Below are 25,633 nucleotides of genomic sequence, written 5' to 3' on the forward strand. Positions count from 1 at the left end.
GTAGCGAGCTTGCTGCACGACCAGTCAGTTTCTATTTCCCGTCCATGACTGATTCAGAGGAGGATCTCCTCCCTCTCCTTTCATTTACTTGCTTTAAAACTCTGCTTCTTTCTCTGGCCGCTAGTGCGCTGTTGTCTATGTGTGTTAACTGCAGTAGAGGAGGAATGGAGTGCCTTTCCTCTACACAGACAATCTCGCATCTTTCTCACAGTTCTCTACAGCACATGAGCGCGCGTCGTTTAAAACTCGATCAACCGAGTTTTTCTTATAGCTGGAACTTTAAAATTATCAAATCTTCTTCGAATTTCAAGGCACATATTTTATTTGGTATTTACTTTCAAAAGAAGAAAATGTGAGGAGGACGTTCGTCCCTTCCCTCCCCCGAGGAACCGCCACTGCTATAAAGTGTTTTTGCTTCTTCAACCCGCCATCATTTTTCTTGCATATTATGTTGTATTTTTGTGTTCTGGAGACTTATGTATTCTTAAATGTTTCACAGAGACATCTGTCCATAAAATAGGAAATTGTTTGTCGTTGAATTTAGGTTCAAACCGTTTAGTTGAAGAACAGGACTATTTTATTGTATCTAAAATTGTTAACGAAATTAGATCCCCTGACCTAGATTCATTATTATATAAAAATAATATATATCTCTGTTCTAGCAATAAAGCATTATTATTATTATTATTATTATTATTATTATTATTATTATTATTATTATCATTTCATTTCAAAAGAATGACATAATAAGAAATTTTACTCTCCTCAACAATTCTCGACCTCGTTAGAGTTTAAAAGGACAATAATGCCAAAAAATTAAAATTGGCAAAACTTCATTTCTCACACTAGTTTATTAAACCGTGTCGGACTGTAAAGAAAACATCTATCGCAATGTCCATATTTTATATGTTGTACAATATTATAGTAAAAAAAAAAAAGGTAAAGGTATCCCCGTAACATGCCATGAAGGCACTTGGGGAGCATGGAGGTAGAGCCCCATGCTTTCCATGACCTCGGCACTAGAATGAGGTGGTGTGGTCGGCACCACGCTCTGACCGCCTTTTACCCCCGGGAAGGACCCGGTACTCAATTTTATAGGAGGCTGAGTGAACCTCGGGGCCGTTCTGAAAGTTTGGCAACGAGAAAAAATCCTGTCACCACCTGGGATCTTACCCCGGACCTTTCAGTCCGTAGCCAGTTGCTCTACCAACTGAGCTACCCGGCCGCCCTACAATATTATAGTATTGTGAAATTTTAATTTTCCTACCAATTTTTTTCTATTGTTCTACTAAAATTATAGAATATAGCCTATTAACCTGTTTTATCCTATAGGATACTTTGTCAATTTAAGGGTTAAGAAAATATAATTTTTTTGTTTATGATAGAAGTTATAAACTGAGCTCAAAAAGCTAATTAATTTTTGTTCCCATGACTTTTTTCAAGCTTTCGAGCAATTTTGAAAACTGTGACGCAAAGAGCCTTTTGTTGACGTTAATATAAAATATATTTAGAAAATATAATTTCAAAACTACTAGCCCTAATGACACCACATTTTGAACAGATGCTAGTCATCATCATTTTCCTAACAGGTGATAGTCAAAGCTCGGAACTTGGGGACTTGTGTGTCGTGTGCATGAGTAAGGTTACAGGTACAACGTATACAAAGCTCACGCTGTAAGCGCTCAGGGACAGTCGTGTGTACTAAGAAAGTGGTCACATCAACGCACGAGGAAACTGTGTCATGTTGAAGCCAATGACAATCAGAGAATTACAAATAAACGGTCTGTTAGAGGAATTAGAAAATACGTGTTATTCGAATGGGTATTATAGAAGTTTGAAAATACATTTTTTAAATTTTAGGTACAGAATTTCGTGGAGAAATTCGGAGGAGATACATTATTTTCTACGAATGGAGAGTTTATATTTTGTAAGTTGTGCCACACACAAACTAAAGGCTGGAAACGGCATTCATTGAAAGACATTGCAGTCCCTTAAATTGGTGGAAAATTTGTCCATAGCCATGGATCAAGTCGTAGAGGGATCTGCCCTAGTAGTGACACACAAATTGAAAACTATTTTCGAGAAAAAATTAGGATATACTTATCATTCTGAGATACGAGATCAGCTAGCAACTGCTGAAAATCGAACAAAACAGTGACAATTAAAACATTTATTTTAAGCTTGACGTGGAAATAAGTTTTTCTCGTTTCAAATCATGTTTAACTCACTGACGAAAAAGTTATGGGTTCGAAAATCTTCGAATGTAAGTAGTCATACACTGTAATATAATGTACAGAGCAGAACAGAAAATTTGATATATTGTTGATGTTCATTTTTATTATATATATATGCTATAAAATTACGTGTTTCAACCTGCCACAATAATATCAATATGTTGCTTCACCCAGAAACCACTTTTGTAGCAGACCTGACAGTACCTACGTGCTGGAAGCGGGAGTTTGTTGACATTGAAGTCCGTCGCTTAGCCACGTGCAAAGACACAAGTCCCCAAGTTCCGAGCTTTGGTGATAGTCCTAGAAGGACTGTTCCGGTCTACAAACGTTTTCCCGCCATCTCTTCACAGGGGACCCAGTAATCTTTTCCCTGTTGGTCTGTCGTTCAAGGAATCCTTATTCTAGGCATACGCTTGACATGGTGAAGCCAGTTGTCTTGATATTGATGAATATACTGCAGTACAGGTTCCATGCCCAGTTCTTGTAGGATGTCTTCATTTCTTTTACGATCCCATTTGGTGTATCCTGCTGTTAGGCGCATAAACTTCATTTCACTGGCAGTAATTCTATTTTCATCGCTTTTTCGTAAGGTCCAAGCTTCGCTGCCGTAACAGTAACAGATGATAGTAACCTGTTTATGTAGTTTAAAGTCCACAAATTTTGGATTGAAATTGTGGGAAGTTTTAACAATTATTTGTGTCCACTTAGGAGAGAGAAGTTTGGGTATAATAATGATTTATTTATTTTAATCAGTAACTTAAGGGTATATGTACGTGAACGACCACACATATTATCAGAAAATTCAGATTCTAAATTTCTAAAAATTGTATAAAGAAATGATCCCACAATATGACAAAAATTACAAGGTACCACAAAAAGACTTATTAGAATTTAAATATCTAATAAAGGTGTAAAAAAAGGTTATTGATAATATTTTTAAGAATTCACTTTTTACTTTAAATTAAATTTTCCAACATTTGAAAATTTTGTGCACTGATTTAACATGCATTTATGCAAAAGGTAAACTACAATAATGCATATTTCTTTGAAAATGGAAAAATTAGGTCACAAACATGTAAATTTTCATATATTTTATATAGGACAAATAAAGAATTAATTGTATTAAAATAAACAACTCTACATGTCTGAGAGTAGTCTGCTTTTCAGAAATAAGTGTTTATTACTTACTTACTTACAAATGGCTTTTAAGGAACCCGAAGGTTCATTGCCGCCCTCACATAAGCCCGCCAGCGGTCCCTATCCTGAGCAAGATTAATCCAGTCTCTATCATCATATCCCACCTCCCTCAAATCCATTTTAATATTATCCTCCCATCTACGTCTTTGCCTCCCTAAAGGTCTTTTTCCCTCCGGTCTTCCAACTAACACTGTATATGCATTTCTGGATTCGCCCATACGTGCTACATGCCCTGCCCATCTCAAACGTCTGGATTTAATGTTCCTAATTATGTCAGGTGAAGAATACAATGCGTGCAGTTCTGTGTTGTGTAACTTTCTCCATTCTCCTGTAACTTCATCCCGCTTGGCCCCAAATATTTTCCTAAGCACCTTATTCTCAAACACCCTGAACCTATGTTCCTCTCTCAGAGTGAGAGTCCAAGTTTCACAACCATACAGAAGAACCGGTAATATAACTGTTTTATAAATTCTAACTTTCAGATTTTTGGACAGCAGACTGGATGATAAGAGCTTCTCAACCGAATAATAACACGCATTTCCCATATTTATTCTGCGTTTAATTTCCTCCCGAGTGTCATTTATATTTGTTACTGTTGCTGCAAGATATTTGAATTTTTCCACCTCTTCGAAGGAAAAATATCAAAGATGTCAGAGATGGTTACCAAATGATGTAACTGCAGAATTTGTTTTTTTTTTTTTCATACTCTGATAAAACTGGTTTGAAAAATATTATTAGTAACCTTTTTTATACTTTTATCGGATATTTAAGTTCTAATAAGTCTTGTTGTGGTACCCTGTAATTTTTATCCAATTGTGAGTTCATTTTCTCATTATATTTTAGAAATTTAGAGCCTGAATTTTCTGATATTTGTGGTCGTTCACGTACATATACCCTTAACGACGTTGTATCAACTACTAAGGCCATCTTTTCATAAAAGTACAATAACAATTTTACAGGTATTTGCATATTTCTTACAAATTTATAGAAATAGAATTTACATGTGTTTCATAAAGATTTTTTTCTTACTAATGGCGAGTACTTCACTATTCGTTATTCACCCATATGAAGGCAGTTGCTTGGAACAATTTATCGACAGAGACGTTGCCCAAGGTGCACCATAGAAAGCTTCTACGCTACATCGGCGATGAGAGGAGATGGTGGTGGAGATTTGTTGGAATTCCACAGGGGAACCGGAGTACCTTTGAGAAAACGCCTGTGTTAGCTGGACTACGGGTTTGCCTAACACAAGTTACAAATCGGGGTACACCGGGGATCCAACCCGGATTCACAGGATTATAAGGCCAGCGCTCTCGTCACTAAACCACTGTGGCAGCTGTTCCATACAGGTAAAATTATAAATATGTAGGTAATGATTCATTTTGACGGTTTAAACTTGCAAGTAATAAATTACGATGTTATATCTCACATAGCAAGACTCTCTTTTAATACAAAAACGTTATTATGATTCGGTACAAAATAGAAAACTTTGTAACTATTATATACTGTTTTATGGCTTTTGAAACATTTGCAACAAGGCCTAACAATAAAGAAATAAAAGCAAAGGCAAAATAGTTATTCATGTATTAAGAGATGTAAGTAGTTTTTACTTATCGACGACGAGTTTGCGCCCTAACGATATTAAGTAATCCGAGACTAGCAAATTCTATTTAACTGACGAAATTCATATGATGTTTTTTTCCCTCCCCCCCCCCCCCACATTTTAAGTGACTGTTACACTTTTACTACGTCGTACTACTTGCACCAATAAAACGGTACGGAACGACGTGTTTCAACCAATCATGGCCACTTATTTTACAATTTTTATCACCTCCCTAGCATTTATTTTTATCACCTTCCTAGCAATTTGTTTGTTTTATCACCTTCCTAGCATTTGTTTTTATCACCTTCCTAGCATTTGTTTGTTTTTATCACCTCCCTAACATTTATTTTTATCACCTTCCTAGCATTTGTTTGTTTTTATCACCTCTCTAGCATTTATTTTTATCACCTTCCTAGCGTTTGTTTGTTTTTATCACCTCCCTAGCATTTATTTTTATCATCTTCCTGGCATTTCCTTGTTTTTATCACCTTCCTATCATTTATTTTTATCACCTTCTTAGCATTTGTTTGTTTTTATCACCTCCCTAGCATTTATTTTTATCACCTTCCTTGCATTTGCTTGTCTTTATCACCTTTCTATCATTTATTTTTATTACCTTCCTAGCAATTGTTTGTTTTTATCTCCTCCCTAGCATTTATTTTTATCACCTTCCTTGCATTTGTTTGTTTTTATCACCTTCCTAGCATTTGTTTGTTTTTATCACCTTCCTATCATTTATTTTTATCACCTTCCTAGCATTTATTTTTATCACCTTCCTAGCATTTGCTTGTTTTTATCACCTTCCTATCATTTATTTTTATCACCTTCCTAGCATTTGCTTGCTTTTATCACCTTCCTATCATTTATTTTTATCACCTTCCTAGCATTTGCCTGTTTTTATCACCTTCCTATCATTTATTTTTATCACCTTCCTAGCGATTTGTTTGTTTTTATCACCTTCCTAGCATTTATTTTTATCACCTTCCTAGCATTTGTTTGTTTTTATCATCTTCCTAGCATTTATTTTTATCACCTTCCTAGTATTTGTTTGTTTTTATCACCTCCCTAGCATTTATTTTTATCACCTTCCTAGCATTTGCTTGTTTTTATCACCTTTCTATCATTTATTTTTATCACCTTCCTAGCATTTGTTTGTTTTTATCACCTTCCTAGCATTTATTTTTATCACCTCCCTAGCATTTATTTTTATCACCTTCCTAGCATTTGTTTGTTTTTATCACCTTCCTAGCATTTATTTGTGTCACCTTCCTAGCATTTATTTGTTTTATCACCTCCCTAGCATTTATTTTTATCACCTTCCTAGCATTTGTTTGTTTTTATCACCTCCCTAACATTTTTATCACCTTCCTAGCATTTGTTTGTTTTTATCACCTCCCTAGCATTTGTTTGTTTTTATCACCTCCCTAGCGTTTATTTTATCACTTTCCTACCGTTTGTTTGTTTTTATTACCTTCCTAGCATTTGTGTCTTTGTTTGCCAACATTGTACTTTCAATAATCGTTCCTTTTAAAGTGATTCATGTTTATTTCATCATCCTTAATTAAAACTTTTCAGTCATTTATCTTGTTTATATTATTTAGGTTGGCTCGGGATGGAATTTTGAAAACCGCTGTCTTTCAAAAAGATGACGCAGCATAACAGCTTGGAGCTTGGAGCTCTAGTATGTGGGTTCCATGTGTGGTAACAATGTCTGATTCAGGTATTTCAGAATACATTGATATGCTGCGTCATCTCTTTGAAAGACAGAGGTTTTCAAAATTCCATCCCGAGCCAACCGCGGCTGTAGATAAATGCCTTGTAACAGCGGCTTCAGCAGGGAAGTGGGTCCCATAAATCTGGGATTTTCCACACCCGACCAGACACTAACTCCAAGGCCACCACATTCGTCTTCCTGTGGGCTCTGCAACAGGAATCAATAAAATTCTTTTTTCTAGAAGGATAAACCGTGAAAGTTTTATAACTGTGCTAATCCCAAGTCTTCCGTATGAAAGTTAAGTTCGCTTAATTAGGAAGATAAATGTAGACGAATATAATTAATTTTCTGATCTGTCTTTCATGACAGATACAAATATATAATGGGAGGGACAAAAAAATTGGTGACGAATTGTATCCTTGTTTAGTACTCATAAAGATATGTCGTGTGACTTTAAGAAGACTGTGTTTTCTCGTTGACTGGATCTGGTCTGAGGTTGAATAGGCAAGGTCTAGTATTCCAAGGCATAAGATCTAGATATAGAGTTAATCAAAAGTAAGTTACATTTTGAAATGTATGTATGTATTTATTTACACTGCAAGTAGGCAAGCACCCGGTGGCAGTGGTATACACAATATAAACAATATATACAATAAAATTACAATACAATTATACAATACACAATACAATTATGTACACAAAACAATAAGAATACACAATACAATTTTACACAATAACTACAATTAATAATAATACATAAAATAACCTAATTAATAAGTGAACCTAATTTTATATTACAACCTAAATATGTATAGGCCCTACATAAGTTTCACATTGGTACTGATAATAATCTTTCACTTTACTCTCATCTCACTCACTGTACTGGCACTATGACACATTTCACTGACACTATAGAACACATTTCACTGACACTATAGAACACATTTCACTGACACTATAGAACACATTTCATTGACACTATAAATTATCACTGATCGGAACTATTCACTGCACTGTAAAACCATAACTTCACTGACTCACCTCGCTTCACTGATATAACAACTCAAATAAGACAAATAATTACACTCTTATGCATACTTATAAACAGAACTAAGGTGGGTGCTCCTGTTATGGCCATGTTCCTGATATGGCCACCGCCCTATTGTGAGTTAGTTAACCAAAAAATCCGCTAAATTGCAGCAGCATCCAGTGAAAGGGCATCCTGGTATGTCACTTGATCGTTTTCCATCCAGTCAGGTTGAGCAATATGGCGTCAGTTGCCTGTTTTGCGGTTTTCATGTGACCTCTTCTTATTTTTCTCCGGTAAGTCTCCTTTGTTTTATGCATGTTTTTCAAAGACTTGTTTCATGAAAACCATAGTACTCCATTCAGTTTTTAATGTTCTGTTGATTGGTGTTGTCGTTGATGGCGTATCTTTTACGAGTTGTTCATAATCAAACGATTTTCGTGAAAGCTTACCTGCTCCTGATATGGCCATATCAAATGCACCATGGCCATATCAAGTTCATTTCACTTTTATTTTTTCACCTGACAAATTTGCATGCCTTATAGCTGGAATTACGCAAAAATTTTGTATTTTAAGAAAAACAACTTATTTTTTTATGGAAAAACGTGTTTTGACTACACTTTTGAATTATAAAAAAGATTATAAAGTGTCATTTTTATTCATTTTACACCAAAATTATTTAATTTTAGCACAACTGCGCTATCAAACTGAAAACAATCACGATTTGTAGAACATGGAACAAGGGTGGCCATATCATGTGCACATGTTCCTGATATGGCCACTAGGTAGACTTTTGGAATTTGGGACTTTTTGGACAATTAAAGCTATTTTTATGGGGAAAGGGAATTGTTTTAAGAAAGTCCATTAGACTGAGAACGAGTAAGAAAAAAGTGGTTTACATTTTTTTTTCAAAATGGCGGCTAGAAAAATTCTCAAACCTTAGCATGGCCATATCAGGGACATCTATCTTACATTTAAACTAACATTACTAGTCTAAGACCCTCTTAAACGTTATTTTTAAAGTAATTTACAATTCAAACCAAGGGAGTAACTCGTCAGGCTAAATAAATACAATATGTCACCTTAAGAAATAAATGTCACCTTAATTTTAATTTGCACTTTATATACAACTTTTTAACTTATTCTTGAATCTCCTTAAGGAAGGACAGCCCTCAAAGACTGCTGCAGGTAGGTCATTCCAATGATTTATAGTTCTATTTAAAAATGAGAATTTACCTACATCCGTTTTCTGTTTCCTACATTTGATTTTAAAATCATGATCGTTCCTACCATAGTACGTTGGCTTCTCTAACCGAGCCGTTATGTCTACCCATGCTTTCCGACCTAGATGTGCTCTATACACTGATGAAATTCTAGTTTTTCTACGTCTGTTTTCCAAAGTTTCCCATTTAAGTTCTTTTATTTTATCGTATAGATATAACATTTTAAAAAATGAACGTATAGGCCTACACAAAATGGTAACACATTTGGTTCGTGTACGGTGTGGTCTTAGTTATAACATAAAATTTACAAAGACAGTTTACTAAATACACTAATTAACCTAATTCAGACCGACAACTAACACACAACAAAAAAAAAAAAAAAAAGAAAGAGAAAAAGAGAGAAAAACAGATCTATATATAACTCGAACTGGTAATGGAAATTACGGGAAAACAGCTGTACGGATTTTAATGAATGAATTTTGAAGCTTGGCATCCAAGGATTTTCAGGAAAATAGTGACTTTCAGTGAACCGCTAGCATCCTACATAATTTTCCTATTTTCCAAAATCCATCTTTTGTCAGTTTTGACAACTAATTGCATGTCAGAATAAAACAGAACACACACTACAATAAACAATAGGTTATTACACGAAGGCCATGACCTGCAGGATTGCTGACATATTTAGAGTTCAACTTCAATTGTTTATTAAAAACTTCAAGACGTACTAAAATAATTTACAGGTCTGATTCTGCGGTGTGTAATCTTCTGAGTACAGCTGTGTATTGAATATTAAAATCTACAAAACTTGAGGTGGTTTGATGACATTATTACCATTAGAAATTAAATATTATTATAGTTAATTGCCATGATGTGACTATTTTTAATTAATTATATATATTAATGCTATAGTAATGATATGAAAGTGAAACGTTTTGGGGTTATATAAATAGATGTAGATAATATCTTAAATTAGATCTTCATTTCTATAATTTCCCGATAGGCGGCTATTATAAACTACAAAACTTGCATAAGATAATAATATTGTTATTAAACCTCAAATATTTTTATAGTTATTAATCAAGTGGAGTTGGATCTTTTTCATATACTTAATGGCGATGTGGTATAGATATTTATATGCGTCATTCTCTTCAGTATTGGTTCGAGAGAGCGAAAAAAATTACAGTTCCTAAGGAAAGACCAAAAGGTATTACTTACTGATAAAATAAGAGGCCTACGAAATTTTGTAGCCTCCCGATCATTGCAGCAAGATCTCTTAGCAGGATAAAATGATTTTACTCTCTACATTTCAAGCTCTATATGCAACAGCTATACCAAGACGCTATGTCTATTGTTCGAAAGCATAGCAAACCTGACATTTTTTTTTTAACTTTCACCTACAATCCACAATGACCTGAAATAGCCATTGCTTTACTCCCACATGAAAAATCCGCTGATCGCCCTGACATTGTTACTTGCGTTTTCGCGTTGAAACTCAAAAACTGAAGTTGGATAGGTTCAAGAAAAAGTATTTGGCATAAAGAAAACCATTTAGACGGAGTATGTTTCATTATTACGGAAGCAAATAACTTTCAAAATGTCTGGTATTTTTCATTGAAAATAAATCTGACAAATGTTTAATTGAACGTTTAATGAACTTAGTTTGCAGCATTTGCTGTACGAGCCACTAGTTTAATATAAATTGACAATCAGACAGAAGCCAGTGATATTCAATAAAAACATGAATATAGTCAACAGAAATAAAATGTAAAAAATACACGCATTTGTTTATATATTTTGTTTATTCATTGAATATTATGGTTGCTACGGTAACGCTTATCTTAGCAACGAGTGTCCACATCCATTTCAAGAATTCAGTTATTAAGCACCATTTAAGCTGCATATTCAATATGTCAGCTCTCCGCAATAACTTTTACAAGTCCATGCTTTCGCCATCACCCACAGTTTGTGCGCAATAGCTTAGTCTTGTGATAAAAAGCATGCTTACTGTTGTTATCAACCTATTAGGTTTCATTTCCAGGCTTGTGGGTCTCGAAAGAATGTAAACCGTGGCATTGGATGAAAATATAAACGATGTAATGGAAATTATTTTTCAAGAGCAAATAAAGTAATCATAATTTTAAATCATGGCGTTGTTAGCAGAAGGGAAGATGATACGATAATCGCCTGCTGGATCGCATCTTATGGCTGAACATTGTTGTCCAGTTTCGACGCTAGAGCGCAGCAAGTAACTGCCGTTGGTTTGGCTGTGCTAAGTGTGCAGAGTACGTTATAATTTTTAATTTGAAATCTTAGAAGTAATTACAGTGTATGTAAGTGATTCTTTATTAATTATGCGGTTTTTCTTTAAAATATATTGGAAGTAAGAATTACTCTGGTTAAGGGGAGAGGATGGTATTTTTTAAAACTTTTTTCCTGTTTGGTGTAAAATATTAATTTTTTGTATGTAGAGAGTTCATAGCTGTGGAAACTCAACCAAATAAAAATATTTAAAAAAATTATTTGCGGGCCCAAATTTGAAAAAATATATATATCCAATGCAGAATTGTACTAAAACCGATATATCTAAACCGTTTTTAAAGATAGATTCAAACAATTTTTTGCAATGTATTTGCAAAAAAATGTTCTACAAACTGTCTGTAACAGAATTTCGATATTTGTCCCTACGTTTGTAAAATAAACAATTAAAATTTAATAACACTTTTCTGATTTCCTTTCTTGCAAACAAACGGATGTATTTTTAAAATGAAATAAATTAACAAAATTCTCTTACAGAGAAAAGTTTCCTAATAGTCTAAAGAATATGTGTTCTAAATTTCATGCATATATCTTTAATAGTTCAGAAATTATATCCATTTTTGTCTGGCAATGTATCAACAAAAATGAAGTTACTGGAAACGGATAGCAGGGGGAGTGTGATTTAAAAATCCATAGCGCAGGAAGTTTCAAAATGGAGTCTCAAAATCCGATAAGGCCACAAATATCCACAAAATGTTATGCAATGCATTCCACACATATCAAAGGATATTTTAAAGAAAAAAATTTAATATTTAATTTACTGGAAACAACAATAAAAGTGGCCGAGTGATTTAAAAATCCATAACGCAGGAAGTTTAAAAATGGTGACTCAACATCCGATAAGGGCAAAAATACCAACAAAATGTTATGCTATGCATTCCACACATATCACAGAGTATTTTAAAGAATTTTTTGTTTTTTGAAAATTTACTCATTTTTCACCAAAAAATACCATCCTCTCCCCTTAAAATACGTTTAATTTAATGTTGTTTTCTAAACGAGATTTTTTTGTAGAATATATAAAACAACAATTTTAATTCTAGACTAATATATTTGCAATGATGTAAGTTTCCCTAGTAAAATCTTCATTAAGCTAATTTCTTGTCATTTTAACTATAACTTATATAATGTCATCCATAGTATTACAGCAACATGAAGTGGAAAGGATCAGATCTATATCTCGTAAGACACATTGAATTATAACTTAATATTTCCAAAGATATAGGGTAAATTATCTCTTTCCAGTGTTTTACTCAGCGTTTCTTTTCGGGAGTGAGGATTTTTTTTAATGAGCGAAAAATTCACATTTCGAATGGGCTTTTTTATACAGGGTGTTTCCGAGGTGTTGTTACAAATTTTCAGAGATGTTGGCGAAGGGCACATGTATCAATTTGAGATAAGGGACCATGGTCCGGAAATGATCGAGTCGAAAGTTATGAGCAAAAATAATTGTGTGGAAATGGAAATGTAATTTGGCACCACGTGCCCTCCTTCCCTTAACCTTTCGAACAGTCGTAGAAAGATGGTATGGGCCGGATGTCTCCTACTTGGGTACTAGGCCCGATACAATCTGTGAGCTTGTCTACTGTTTCCATTGGCTCATCCGTAGTCAAAAATCAGGTCTGCATATTCCGCTCTCGTGTACTCCTCCATTTCACTAGGACTGATCGACTGGACACTGCAACTTGTACACATACACTGCTGTCTACAGACGTGCATATCAGGACCGACCATGTCCGTTACACATTACGCTATCTGCATTGCTTTAGTGTAGTTTCCTGTCCCCATCCCTCAGACAGCGCACTGAATGAATACTGTAAGTAGACAACGTAAACAACGTCAGATGAATACAGTATGTGTAAGATGTACAGATAAATACACGTAAATAAGGTGTAGAGAGAATAAAATTTTTTCATTTTCACGCAAGTATTTTTGCTTGTAACTTTCGACTCAGTCATTTTCAGACCAGGGTTCCTTATCTCAAATTGATACATGTGCCCTTCGCCATCATCCTTGAAAGTTTGTAACACCAGCTCGGAAACACCAATACTGTCGATAAAATCCTTGGCGTTGCTTCCTCGGGGAGGGGAGTAAAGTTGTGGGTCCCATGTAGTATATTTACGGCACGTGAAAAAACAATATTTTTCGGCCGTTTTACGCTCACGTTTAATTTTTGAAAGCGTTGTTAAATAAAATACTAGCCTATTTTATTATAAACATTTTAATTCTTCTGAAATAGCACACAGAGAAATGAGATTTAATTCCACTTCTCTTGTTCAATGAAGCAACTGAGGCAAGTAAACATTAAAGACCAAACTGTAGTCAGTATTATGCATAATACATTAATTTTTTCACCTACTCACGGAGCACTCTTCAACCCCATCTTCTACACTGATCTTTACTCTTTGAAGTCTTCATGTAAAGTGACTATTTTGCATCTCTTAAATGTACACTCTACTCCGTCAAATCATTGACTACCAGCTCTCGATTTTCCATATTAAATACAAAGAATATTACATCGTACAGTACAAGCATATCATTATCAATCATCTGTAATAATTGCACCAGTGCAGTTTCATCGTATTGATAAATTCACGAGTTAATAAGATGGAACTACGAGTACAATTTAATAAGATCATTCAACGAATAAAATTAAATATCTTTCAAAACCGAATTACTTACGTGAATGATAATAACTATTACAAAACACAGCAATAAAATATTATTATGTTTCCTTGTAATGAAGTTCACAAACAAACTGCTATCTGTCACGGCATACTGAATACTATTGCCAACTACTCATAGCGGAAATACGAAACAACAATACTTAACCTCAAAAGTAAGATAAGCTGAAATGTATTGTAGTTTAACAAAATAAAAAGCACGAAAGGTGTTTACAGATGTTTATTTATTACTTGAGGTTACTTACTTACTTACAAATGGCCTTTAAGGAACCCGAAGGTTCATTGCCGTCCTCACATAAGCACGCCATCGGTCCCTATCCTGTGCAAGATTAATCCAGTCTCTATCATCATATCCCACCTCCCTCAAATCCATGTTAATATTATCCTCCCATCTACGTCTCGGCCTACCCAAAAGTCTTTTTCCCTCCTGCCTCCCAACTAACACTCTATATGCATTTCTGGATCCTCCCATATGTGCTACATGCCCTGCCCATCTCAAACGTCTGGATTTAATGTTCCTAATTATGTCAGGTGAAGAATACAATGCGTGCAGTTCTGTGTTGTGTAACTTTCTCCATTCTCCTGTAACTCCATCCCGCTTAGCCCCAAATATTTTCCTAAGCACCTTATTCTCAAACACCCTTAACCTATGTTTCTCTCTCAGAGTCAGAGTCCAAGTTTCACAACCATACAGAACAACCGGTAATATAACTGTTTTATAAATTCTAACTTTCAGATTTTTTGACAGCAGACTAGATGATAAAAGCTTTTGAACCCAATAGTAACACGCATTTCCCATAATTTATTCTGTGTTTAATTTCCTCCCGAGTGTCATTTATATTTGTTACTGTTGCTCCAAGATATTTGAATTTCTCCACCCCTTCGAAGGATAAATCTCCAATTTTTATATTTCCATTTCGTACAATATTCTGGTCACGAGACATAATCATATACTTTGTCTTTTCGGGATTTACTTCCAAACCGATCGTTTTACTTGCTTCCAGTAAAATTCCCGTGTTTTCCCTAATCGTTTGTGTATTTTCTCCTAACATATTCACGTCATCCGCATAGAGAAGAAGCTGATGTAACCCGTTCAATTCCAAACCCACTGTTATCCTGAACTTTCCTGATGGAATATTCTAGAGCGAAGTTAAAAAGTAAAGTACAGTTACAGTTATTCAAAACGTAATTTTCAAAGTTAAATTAAGTATTGTATTTTTATAGGCCTACGAGACGCTTTGTAAGGAAGCGTCTTATCAAGAAACACAACTGTGATTGGTTTATTTAAGGCGGTTTTGAAACGTTATTGGCCAATACGCAAATTCATCCTATAAGTTGAATAGCCATCGTAATTCTTCACGACAGATGGTCTGTTTCGGCTAGCAAATGGAAGTATCAATCAAACATTTTAATAATCTCCCAATCTTCTTTCCCCTCTCTGCTGGTAATTGAAACTTTGTAGAGGTATTTTCCTTTCATTAATTCTTAGGGGTGATTTTTTTCTATCATTGAAATACACGAAATATTTGAAAACAATTGTATTCGCGAAAAAACACAAATCTCAGAAAAAAAATAATCTAGAAAATAAACGACATTTAACCGCGAAATATCGAGAAATCTAATTATTTCAACAAAAGAGCTTCAAGGTACTTGAAAACATATCCTCCACGAATTACTTGCGAAACGAAACAGATAATCCTTTCATATAAAACGAAAACTTGAATTTGGTTTTCTGAAACTTTGTGTCATTGTAAACAACGATCCTACAACGTCCTAACATGAATCAGACGAGGATCACATCAGTTTTGTTTCTCTGAAAGTATGTTGAATAATAATGGTAATTTAAATGTTGAATAATATAAGTCTTTTCACCATATAAAACGCTTCGGAAAAACGATTGTATGCGTTTCTAAATAATTTGTCCATTTTCTATTGACATTTTGAGAGTAAATGCATTTACACTAATCTGCTGGAAAAAAAAATCATAGACGTGCATTATTGTCGAATTAATAGTGTTGAATACATCTATGTTTAATCTGATTGAAATTTAGCGTTGAAATAATTATATGCATATGGTTGTGAGTAGAGATAATTTTATGATACATTATTATGTTAATTGCGACAAAAAAGTAATTAACTGCTAAAAACTTTGAACTTTATTGGAAAATACTAAATGATTACAATGTTGTATAGAATAATAAAACGCAGTAATTGAATTGACTGTTTGGTTCATGTACAAATTCAGCAATGAAAGTAAAATTCTATTTATTTCCAAGCAGTCAGAGATATCTGTCACTGAAGTATTGTCTATATTTTAATATTGTCACTTTTGTTTTGTCTCAGATGACTCGTAATTGTTTCCTGTTTGGTACAGAACCGAAGTACATATTTAGAAGGCAATGAAAATTGTAGTGTCCATACAATTCAATGAGGAACATCTTAACCTATTCATCAATAAACCCAGAAATAATCAAAATCAAATTCCTCACCATCAAGTACAGTCAATAAATTTACTTTACAAAATGTCCTTCTATAATTCTATATTTAATTAAATTTCCTTGTTTTTAAGCTCCATTATTTTACAGTGCAATTAATATTTTCATTATTGCGTTGTTTCTGCCGTTCGTAAGCCTTTGTAGTTGTTAGGATAATTAACACGAGATGGATCTCGTCGCATTTTTTATTCACTTCATTTGTTTTCATTCTTCCTTTGCGATTACGGTAGGCCATGACAGCATATGAAAATATGATGCGATGTATTTTAATTAAATGGAATGTGTTATCCAATAATAACACACGTCATTATCTGTATTTTATTAAACGCTAATTATTTTTTTCATTATTATATTCACGAAATAGTCTTACTAACATCATGCGATGTTTTGATTTTCTTTAGATAAATACACTCTCGTTCCGTTCTCGTGAGTTTATCGACAAAATGAAAAATCTCTTGTGATAATATTATTGTCTCTTAAGCGGCAGATATAAGGGATTAAATTATTAATTACATATTTTCATCAAAGACAGACGTCTGTATAAATATTAATGCCTTTGACTATGATCATTTTAAATGGTATAGTTATTGAAAGTACAATGTTGGCAAAGAAACAAATCTTAGGGAGGTGATAAAAACAAACAAATGCTAGGGAGGTGATAAAAATTATAGGTTAAACAGCCATGTTTGGTTGAAACACGTTGTTCCGTACAGTTTTATTAGTCAAAAGTAGTATGACGTAGTAAAAGTGTAAACAGAATAAAATTGTGGTTAGCGCAGTTTTTTAAAGGAACGCCTGCATGTTTGGTAAATTGTGTATGACATTTCTAGCACATCCTGTATAAATAAGGCTGGTATTGGAAGGGATAATACAGCTTTAATGTCGTATGGAAGCTAGAGTTACGGGTTTGAAACACTTCTAGGACAACAATGTTTGTCCGTTGTCGATATGTTGTACTATGTTGTCTCAGATAAAGACTTGGCATAGTATTGGCCCACACAATTTATCTTACCACATGAAAGAATATGATAATGCGCGATATTCTTAAGATGAAGAGCTACTAAGATAGCTACAAAAGCCCTTCAAAAACATCCTGTACCAAGTTCCGCATAGCTTCAGAGTAACCGTTACCACTTGATAGACGTTCATTGGCCCAAGTATTCGATGTCAATAGTAAAGGGGCATATCAACGAAGGAATACAGATCACATCTCGAATATTTTTACTAACACACATCCAAGAATGACGTAGGCAGTCCCAAGGATGTTTCCATAACAGCCAATATGAATTCCTGTGGGGTCGTCGTACCCTAGCTACTGTATGCTTATAAATCAATGAAGCGATTAACTCGATCTGTATTCACGCTACCTTCAGCACACAACCAAGTCGTGACGGTCACGGAAGGGAAGGAACAGCCCGTGCTGCTACTGCAGCGTTCAAATACAGAGATCAAAGTGTGCTTCCAAGCTACTATTGTGAGATATCTGCAAGGCTGAAACAATAAGAAGAAACAAGAGACACGAAAATTACAGAGGAATCTCAATTAAATTTATATATAGGCTTAACAATTGCTTTATTAATTCGTTAATATAAAAGTGACCTATGGACAAAAATGATAAAAGACAATATTACAGACTTCAGAGAGAAATTTATTGACAAAACTTCAGGATTAATAATTAATATTAGAGGAGAAAAGTTTCGCTCCGGCGCGGCACCGGGGATCGAACCCGGGTCTTTGGTTCTACGTACCAAGCGCTCTCACCATTGAGTTACACCGAAGTCCAATCCACAGCACCGGATCGAACCTCTCTCCTCTAATGTTTTTTCCCTTTTTGGCCTGACTTCCAGTTTGTCATGTATGTTGACATTCTTATATTAAGTCAACTGTCATTATACAAGGAGCGCACTCAATTGAGTGACTTCGTGGCCGGGATTCCACAGTAATATGCACTGTTGCTCGAAGACTCTACGTCAAGATTTTTATTTTTTGTTCCTACAGAATACATCTGTTATGGTAACAATTAATATTAGAGGAGAAAAATTCGCTGCGGCGCCGGGGATCGAACTCGTTTTCTTGGTTCTACGTACCAAGCGCTCTCATCATTGAGTTACACCGAAGTCCAACCCACAGCACCGGATCGAACCCCTCTCCTCCAGTGTTTTTTCCCTTTTTGGCCTGACTTCCAGTTGCTCATGTATGTTGACATGCTTATATTAAGTCAACTGCCATTATACAAGGAGCGCACTCAATTGAGTGACTTCGTGGCCGGGATTCCAGAGTAATCTGCACAGTAATATGCACTGTTGCTCGAAAACTCTACGTAAAGATGATTTTTTTTTGTTCCTACAGAATACATCTGTTATGGTAACAATTAATATTAGAGGAAAAAACTTCGCTCCGGCGCCGGGGATCGAACCCGGGTCCTTGGTTCTACGTACCAAGCGCTCTCATCATTGAGCTACACCGAAGTCCAATCCACAGCACCGGATCGAACCCCTCTCCTCCAGTGTGTTTTCCCTTTTCGGCCTGACTTCCAGTTGAGCATGTATGTTGACATTCTTATATCAAGTCAGCTACCATTATACAAGGAGCGCACTCAATTGAATGACTTCGTGGCCGGGATTCCACAGTAATCTGTACAGTAATATGCACTGTTACTCGAAGACTCTACGTCAAGATTTTTTTTTTGTTCCTACAGAATACATCTGTTATGGTAACAATTAATATTAGAGGAGAAAAATTCGCTGCGGCGCCGGGGATCGAACTCGTTTTCTTGGTTCTACGTACCAAGCGCTCTCACCATTGAGCTACACCGAAGTCCAATCCACAGCACCGGATCAAACCCCTCTCCTCCAGTGTTTTTTTTTCCCCCCCCTTTTTGGCCTGACTTCCAGTTGGGCATGTATGTTGATATTCTTATATTAAGTCAACTACCATTACACAAGGAGCGCACTCAATTGAGTGACTTCGTGGTCGGGATTCCACAGTAATCTCTACAGTAATATGCTCTGTTGCTCGAAGACTCTACGTCAAGATTATTATTTTTTGTTCGTACAGAATACATCTGTTATGGTAACAATTAATATTAGAGGAGAAAAATTCAGGAACACGAATTAGGTGATAAAATCGAAAAGGACGAAATGAGATGGGGAATATTATAATCCATTTCATATGCACATCGGATTTATAAAATAAAACCATCTGCCTTGAACTATAACCTGTATTTTTTCTCCTTCACTTACAAGTGCATGAATGTGGTTTCGTAATATACATGTAAGTTACAAGTTTTACAAATTATGGATATATTCACCTGTGACTTTTAATTTGTACTTTAATAAAACAGACTCCTGATTTGTTGACTACATTGACGTGATTTTCCTCCAAACTTTGCTAATAGCCTGTTGATGTACACACGATGTTATTTCAAAGACGCCTTCAAACTTAGTTTCGGTTTCAATCATGTTTATGCTTCAGTGAAATTTCTCTATGAAACCTGTCACATAATATCAAGGCTTTATAATGATGCTTGTATTACGTCATTAATTTCTATTCATGCATCTCGTCCTTTGGTAACCATTTCTTGACTACGCTGTCTGATCTCATATCTTGTTAAACCACTTAAGTATCTTTATTCTCTATAAATTTCGGTTATTCATATGAAAAGATCTTCTGGTACCGGTATCTTTCATTGCACTAGAAGGGCGAAAATTACGTTTTGTCTAGATAATTCTCACGAGTGTATTTTTTTTTACGTAGAATACATATTTGCCCATAACGAGTATGGGCACCCGTTCCGGGATCCATGGTGAAACAAAAAATGACAAAAGTTCAAATGTTTACTTTAACAACACTTTAAGCCACACCGGAATACTAATTTTATCAGTAGTTAGGCCATGAACCAATGTAACTTGTATAACCACGACCAATGACGCAACCTCCCCTAGCTACGGTAATGAAATGCTTATAAAATAAATTCGCCGTGCTGCGCGGATTCTCTCAGTAATATCTCGGCATCGAGAACAGCTACAGGCCTGTGTGACCACTCGTTTGATGCCTAATCCAGAGTTCTGCAATATTAAAATGATAATAGACACGTACGATACACTTTGGGTGAACCATAATGAAAAATTTGTTGTGAGCTGGACTAATTTCGGAATGTCGCTTTCTTTATATGGAGAGAATAGTAGGTATATTGCAATACAAACTGGTAAGTACATTATAATAGAATCGAAAAAAGTTAGTCTCGACTTCCCTATTTCAGAGGTTCTGTTATGCACTTAACACATGCATTGCATACTATTTTTGGCTGATCTTAATAAAAAATAAATTATTATTAATCATTTTTAATTTATATAAATACTTTCTTTTAGGCGCTAACATTTTCATGTGTGATCGCCGTTTGTTATTTGTCGATAGGTGTCATTCATTTGTTATTCGTATTTATCGATAAGTGTCATTCATTTGTTATTATTCGTATTTATCGATAGGTGTCATTCATTTGTTATTATTCGTATTTATTGATAGGTATTATTCATTTGTTATTATTCGTATTTATCGATAGGTGTCATTCATTTGTTATTATTCGTATTTATCGATAGGTGTCATTCATTTGTTATTATTCGTATTTATTGATAGGTGTTATTCATTTGTTATTATTCGGCGTCGATTGTGAAAATGTTGTAATAAAATAAATTAGGCCTATAAAAATTTCAGTTTTGTCTTCAATGAAGTAGGTAGGTGACACATTAATGATACATAAATATAAATAAATAGCATATAGAGAATGTTTGTAGATAACATTAATTATACATCAGTGTAAATAAATTGCATAGCGGTGTTGATTTATGCTTGAATACGTATTTACTCCATGGATGTTTTCGCGTTCAGCCACGATTCCACGAGTGGCGCTCAGAGCAACAACCGGAAGTCGTCAGAAATGGTTTTCACTCTTACGTCTTATCTACATTAACTCCTGTTTTCTTACAAATCTCCACTCCAATAAATTAATTTAGAAAAAGTACAGGTATAATAAGACATGTATATTTCCTCATAGGACACAGTGGTGTACGACACTGATAGTTTGTTACTTTTAACTAAATAAATAAAAGTTGATTTGATTTATTTACTTACAGTACTGCACGTGTGTTGTAAGTTTAACTTACAAGGCCTACCAACAACATCGATAAGATTGTTAAAAAACACTATCGGCCAAAAAATATATTGCATGTCCTTCATTAATATTCTGTTATCATAGACTCGTGCTGTCCATTTCCAAACCGAACTAGTACATTATGCAACGAGCCTATAATGGTAGTCATTAAGACGCGAGTATGTTTATGAAACGAGCGCGAAAGTATTTATTTTTTTCTAGAAACAAATGTCATTGACCTTGATATAATCTAGAGAGTAAAATAAAGATTAATCTTGATATAACCTTGAAATTGGTTTAGACATTGAAAAACGAGATGACAAATTGAATTTATTCTAATATTATTTACAATTAACGCTAATTATTATAGTAACAGAACATAACCTTCTGCGACAGTATTGGATTTCCAGCCTCCGTGACGTTTCGCTAGTTTTCAATTGCATATCCGAGATTAATCGATACTTGCGCTTTCATATTTCTACAATGGTGTCTTCTGATTGGTGGAACACCTGAACTTTAATGAATAGGTGTACTTTAATGAGGTCTATTAAAGGGCTGCTACCAGGTGTATAATTACTACATTTCGGCATGGTCGAGCATAAAAAAATAAAACGTTCAGATCAACACAAATGTAATTTCATTAACTAAACTCGGTGAGGTGCCTACCTACTCTAAGAGCCTGTGCATTCCTGGTACAGCGCAAAATTTCTCCTCTCCTTTTCAGAGGTGACAGTTCGTGATTCTATTATGACGTAGTTGCAGTGTCAGTTTCTTCCTGCTTTTATTTATCAAAATCATATCCAAAATCGTGACGATTGTCGCATTATTATTATAAAACTCATTGTAACTGTGTGTCTTAAATTCCACATCAATGTATTTGGTTTGCAAAAAGTCTTCAACTTCAACTAACATCTCTCCGTCTTCGTCAGTTGGTTCACTGTGCAAGTCTCGAAGCTCCTACAGCAACAGGTGTACAAAGATATTAGAATTCTCTTCACTCACCTACAAAAGTAAAAGGAAGACACTAATAAATCACTAAATAACTCTCTTGATATTGAACACCCTGTAACTTTGGTACGTATGAAGGTCAGAAGCAAGTTTGTCTTCTGGGAAAACATCTCACTAGACTTCTGAAATTGGGGTAACATCGAGAAATTATAAAACTCTTATTTTCTAATACTTACTTACTTACTTACTGGCTTTTAAGGAACCCGGAGGTTCATTGCCGCCCTCACATAAGCCCGCTATTGGTCCCTATCCTGCGCAAGATTAATTCAGTCTCTATCATCATATCCAACCTCCCTCAAATCCATTTTAATATTATCCTCCCATCTACGTCTCGGCCTCCCCAAAGGTCTTTTTCCCTCCGGCCTTCCAACTAACACTCTATATGCATTTCTGGATTCGCCCATACGTTCTACATGCCCTGCTCATCTCAAACGTCTGGATTTAATGTTCATAATTATATCAGGTGAAGAATACAATGCGTGCAGTTCTGTGTTGTGTAACTTTCTCCATTCTCCTGTAACTTCATCCCTCTTAGCCCCAAATATTTTCCTAAGCATCTTATTCTCAAACACCCTTAACCTATGTTCCTCTCTCAAAGTGAAAGTCCAAGTTTCACAACCATAAAGAACAACCGGTACCGGTAATATAACTGTTTTATAAATTCTAACTTTCAGATTTTTTGACAGCAGACTGGATGATAAAAGCTTCTCAACCGAATAATAACGGCATTTCCCATATTTACTCTGTTTAATTTCCTCCCGAGTATCATTTATATTTATTACTGTTGCTCCAAGATGTTTGAACTTCTCCACCTCTTCAAAAGATAAATCTCCAATTTTTATAGTTCCATTTCGTACAATATTCTGGTCACGAGACATAATCATATACTTAGTCTTTTCGGGATTTACTTCCAACCCTATCGCTTTACTTGCTTCAACTAGAATTTCCGCGTTTTTCCTAATCGTTTGTGGATTTTCTCCTAACACATTCACGTCATCCGCATAGACAAGAAGCTGATGTAACCCATTCAACTCCAAACCCTGTCTATTATCCTGAACTTTCCTAATGGCATATTCTAAAGCGAAGTTAAAACAAAGTAAGCAGATTAATTCAATTTACAAGCATACTTTCATTAAGCTGTACAAATTTGTGCAATTAATATCAAGTAGATTAATTCAATTTATAATCATAAACAATTTAACAGTTGAGCTATACAGACTACTATACAATTTACAGCATATACAATTCATCTAAAGGAAAAAAGCAAAAGGAAGACACTAATAAATCACTAAATAACTCTCTTGATATTGAACATCCTGTAACTTTGGTACGTATGAAGGTCAGAAGCAAGTTTATCTTCTGGCGAACATCTTACCAGACTCCCGAAATTGCTGTAATACCGACAAATTATAAAATTCTTATTTTCTAATATGAAATTTAATATAAAAAATTACATTCTTCCACTGTCATCGAAGTGGCAATGGCACAAACTGTCTATGAAATCGACCTTCAAATGCGAGTGCTATAATATTTTTTTGCACAGAAGGAATCATCCAATCAAGAGTCTTAAACCGATCGGATTTGCTGGCCAATTTCAGTGAAGTGTTGTACCCATGTGTCCATGGAGATATCCCTCGGGAACGTCGGTTTTCTCTGCTTCAAGACTCTAAATGGGTCGTTTTCTGACTCCTCTACAATCTCTCTGGCTTTTTCTTCATAGTACTCCCTCTTGGATTCTCTTATGAGTGTTTTGTATTTTCTTCTTTCATTTGCGTATTTCTTTGAGAGTCTCTTCTGATCGCGAGGTTAAGGCGAACTATGTGGAAGATACCATGTGATGGAGTGTAAAAACCGATTAGTTTCACTGACCCAGTTCTGCAGCAGCGAAAGCTAAAACAATATATAATCCTGCACATTGTGCGCACTTCCGTTATTATTTATTAGCTGGCCAATGACACTTAGGGGCTGCTTGTGTCCACCCTCCTGCTACCTGCATCCTCCAAATATGACTGGCCTGCTAGTCAGACCGGTTTACAACTATTGGTGAACGACTCCTTCAAAATAAAAAACATACCGTACTAAATATCGTATCGTCTGTTGGGGCTGGCGGGACGTTGGACTCCATCGTAATTGGCTACCGGTTGGGGCTCGGGAGTCGTATTGAAGGCTGTGCACTAGTTCTGATATTTTCCGACTGTTCAAAAGTTCTGCGCTCATTGGCAACTCATGAAATTTTCTGATACACTACAGTTTTATAAATACACAGTGGCTTGTGCAGCAAATGCTGCTGCAAACTAAGTTCGTTAGACGTTCAAATAAAAATTTTTCAGATTTATTTTCAATTGGGAATACTTGTCTTTTTGATAGTTATTTGCTTCCATAATAATGAAACATACTCCCTCTCAATGGATTTTTTTAGGCCAAATATTTTTTCTTGAACCTATCCAACTTCAGTTTTTGAGTTTCAACGCGAAAACGCAAGTATCAATGTCAGGACGATAGCAATAGCTATTTCAAGTCATTGTGGATTGTAGGCAAAAGTTAAAAAAATGTCAGGTTTGCTAAGCTTTGGAACAATAGCATTTTCGCATAGCTGCTGCATGTAGAACTTGAAATGTAGAGCGTAAAATCATTTTATCCTACTAAGAGATCTTGCTGAAATGATCTGGAAACTACAAAATTTTCTAGGCCTCTTATTTTATCAGTAAGTAATACCTTTTTATCTTTCCTTAGGAACTGTAATTTTTGCGCTCTCTTGAGCCAATACTGAAGACAATGACACATATCAATATCTACACTACACCGCCATTAAGTATATGAAAAAGACCCAACCCCACTGGTTTAATAAGTATAAAAATATTTGATTTTTAATAATATTATTATCTTACTTAAGTTTTGTAGTTATATTTAGCAGTCACTCAGTAAATTATAGAAATGAAGATCTAAATTAAGATATTCTCTACATTTACTTATATAACCTTAA

At 34.9% G+C, this 25,633-nt stretch overlaps 1 protein-coding gene across 6 annotated transcripts in view; it reads left to right on the forward strand.

Annotated features, from left to right (window-relative positions):
- LOC138713870 (GTPase-activating Rap/Ran-GAP domain-like protein 3) overlaps nucleotides 1-25,633 on the forward strand; it is an 878,969-nt gene that overhangs the window by 604,019 nt on the left and 249,317 nt on the right. The gene's annotated exons all lie outside the window — the stretch shown is intronic.

The sequence above is a fragment of the Periplaneta americana genome, chromosome 14 (assembly GCF_040183065.1).
Source record: "Periplaneta americana isolate PAMFEO1 chromosome 14, P.americana_PAMFEO1_priV1, whole genome shotgun sequence".
Taxonomy (NCBI): domain Eukaryota; kingdom Metazoa; phylum Arthropoda; class Insecta; order Blattodea; family Blattidae; genus Periplaneta; species Periplaneta americana.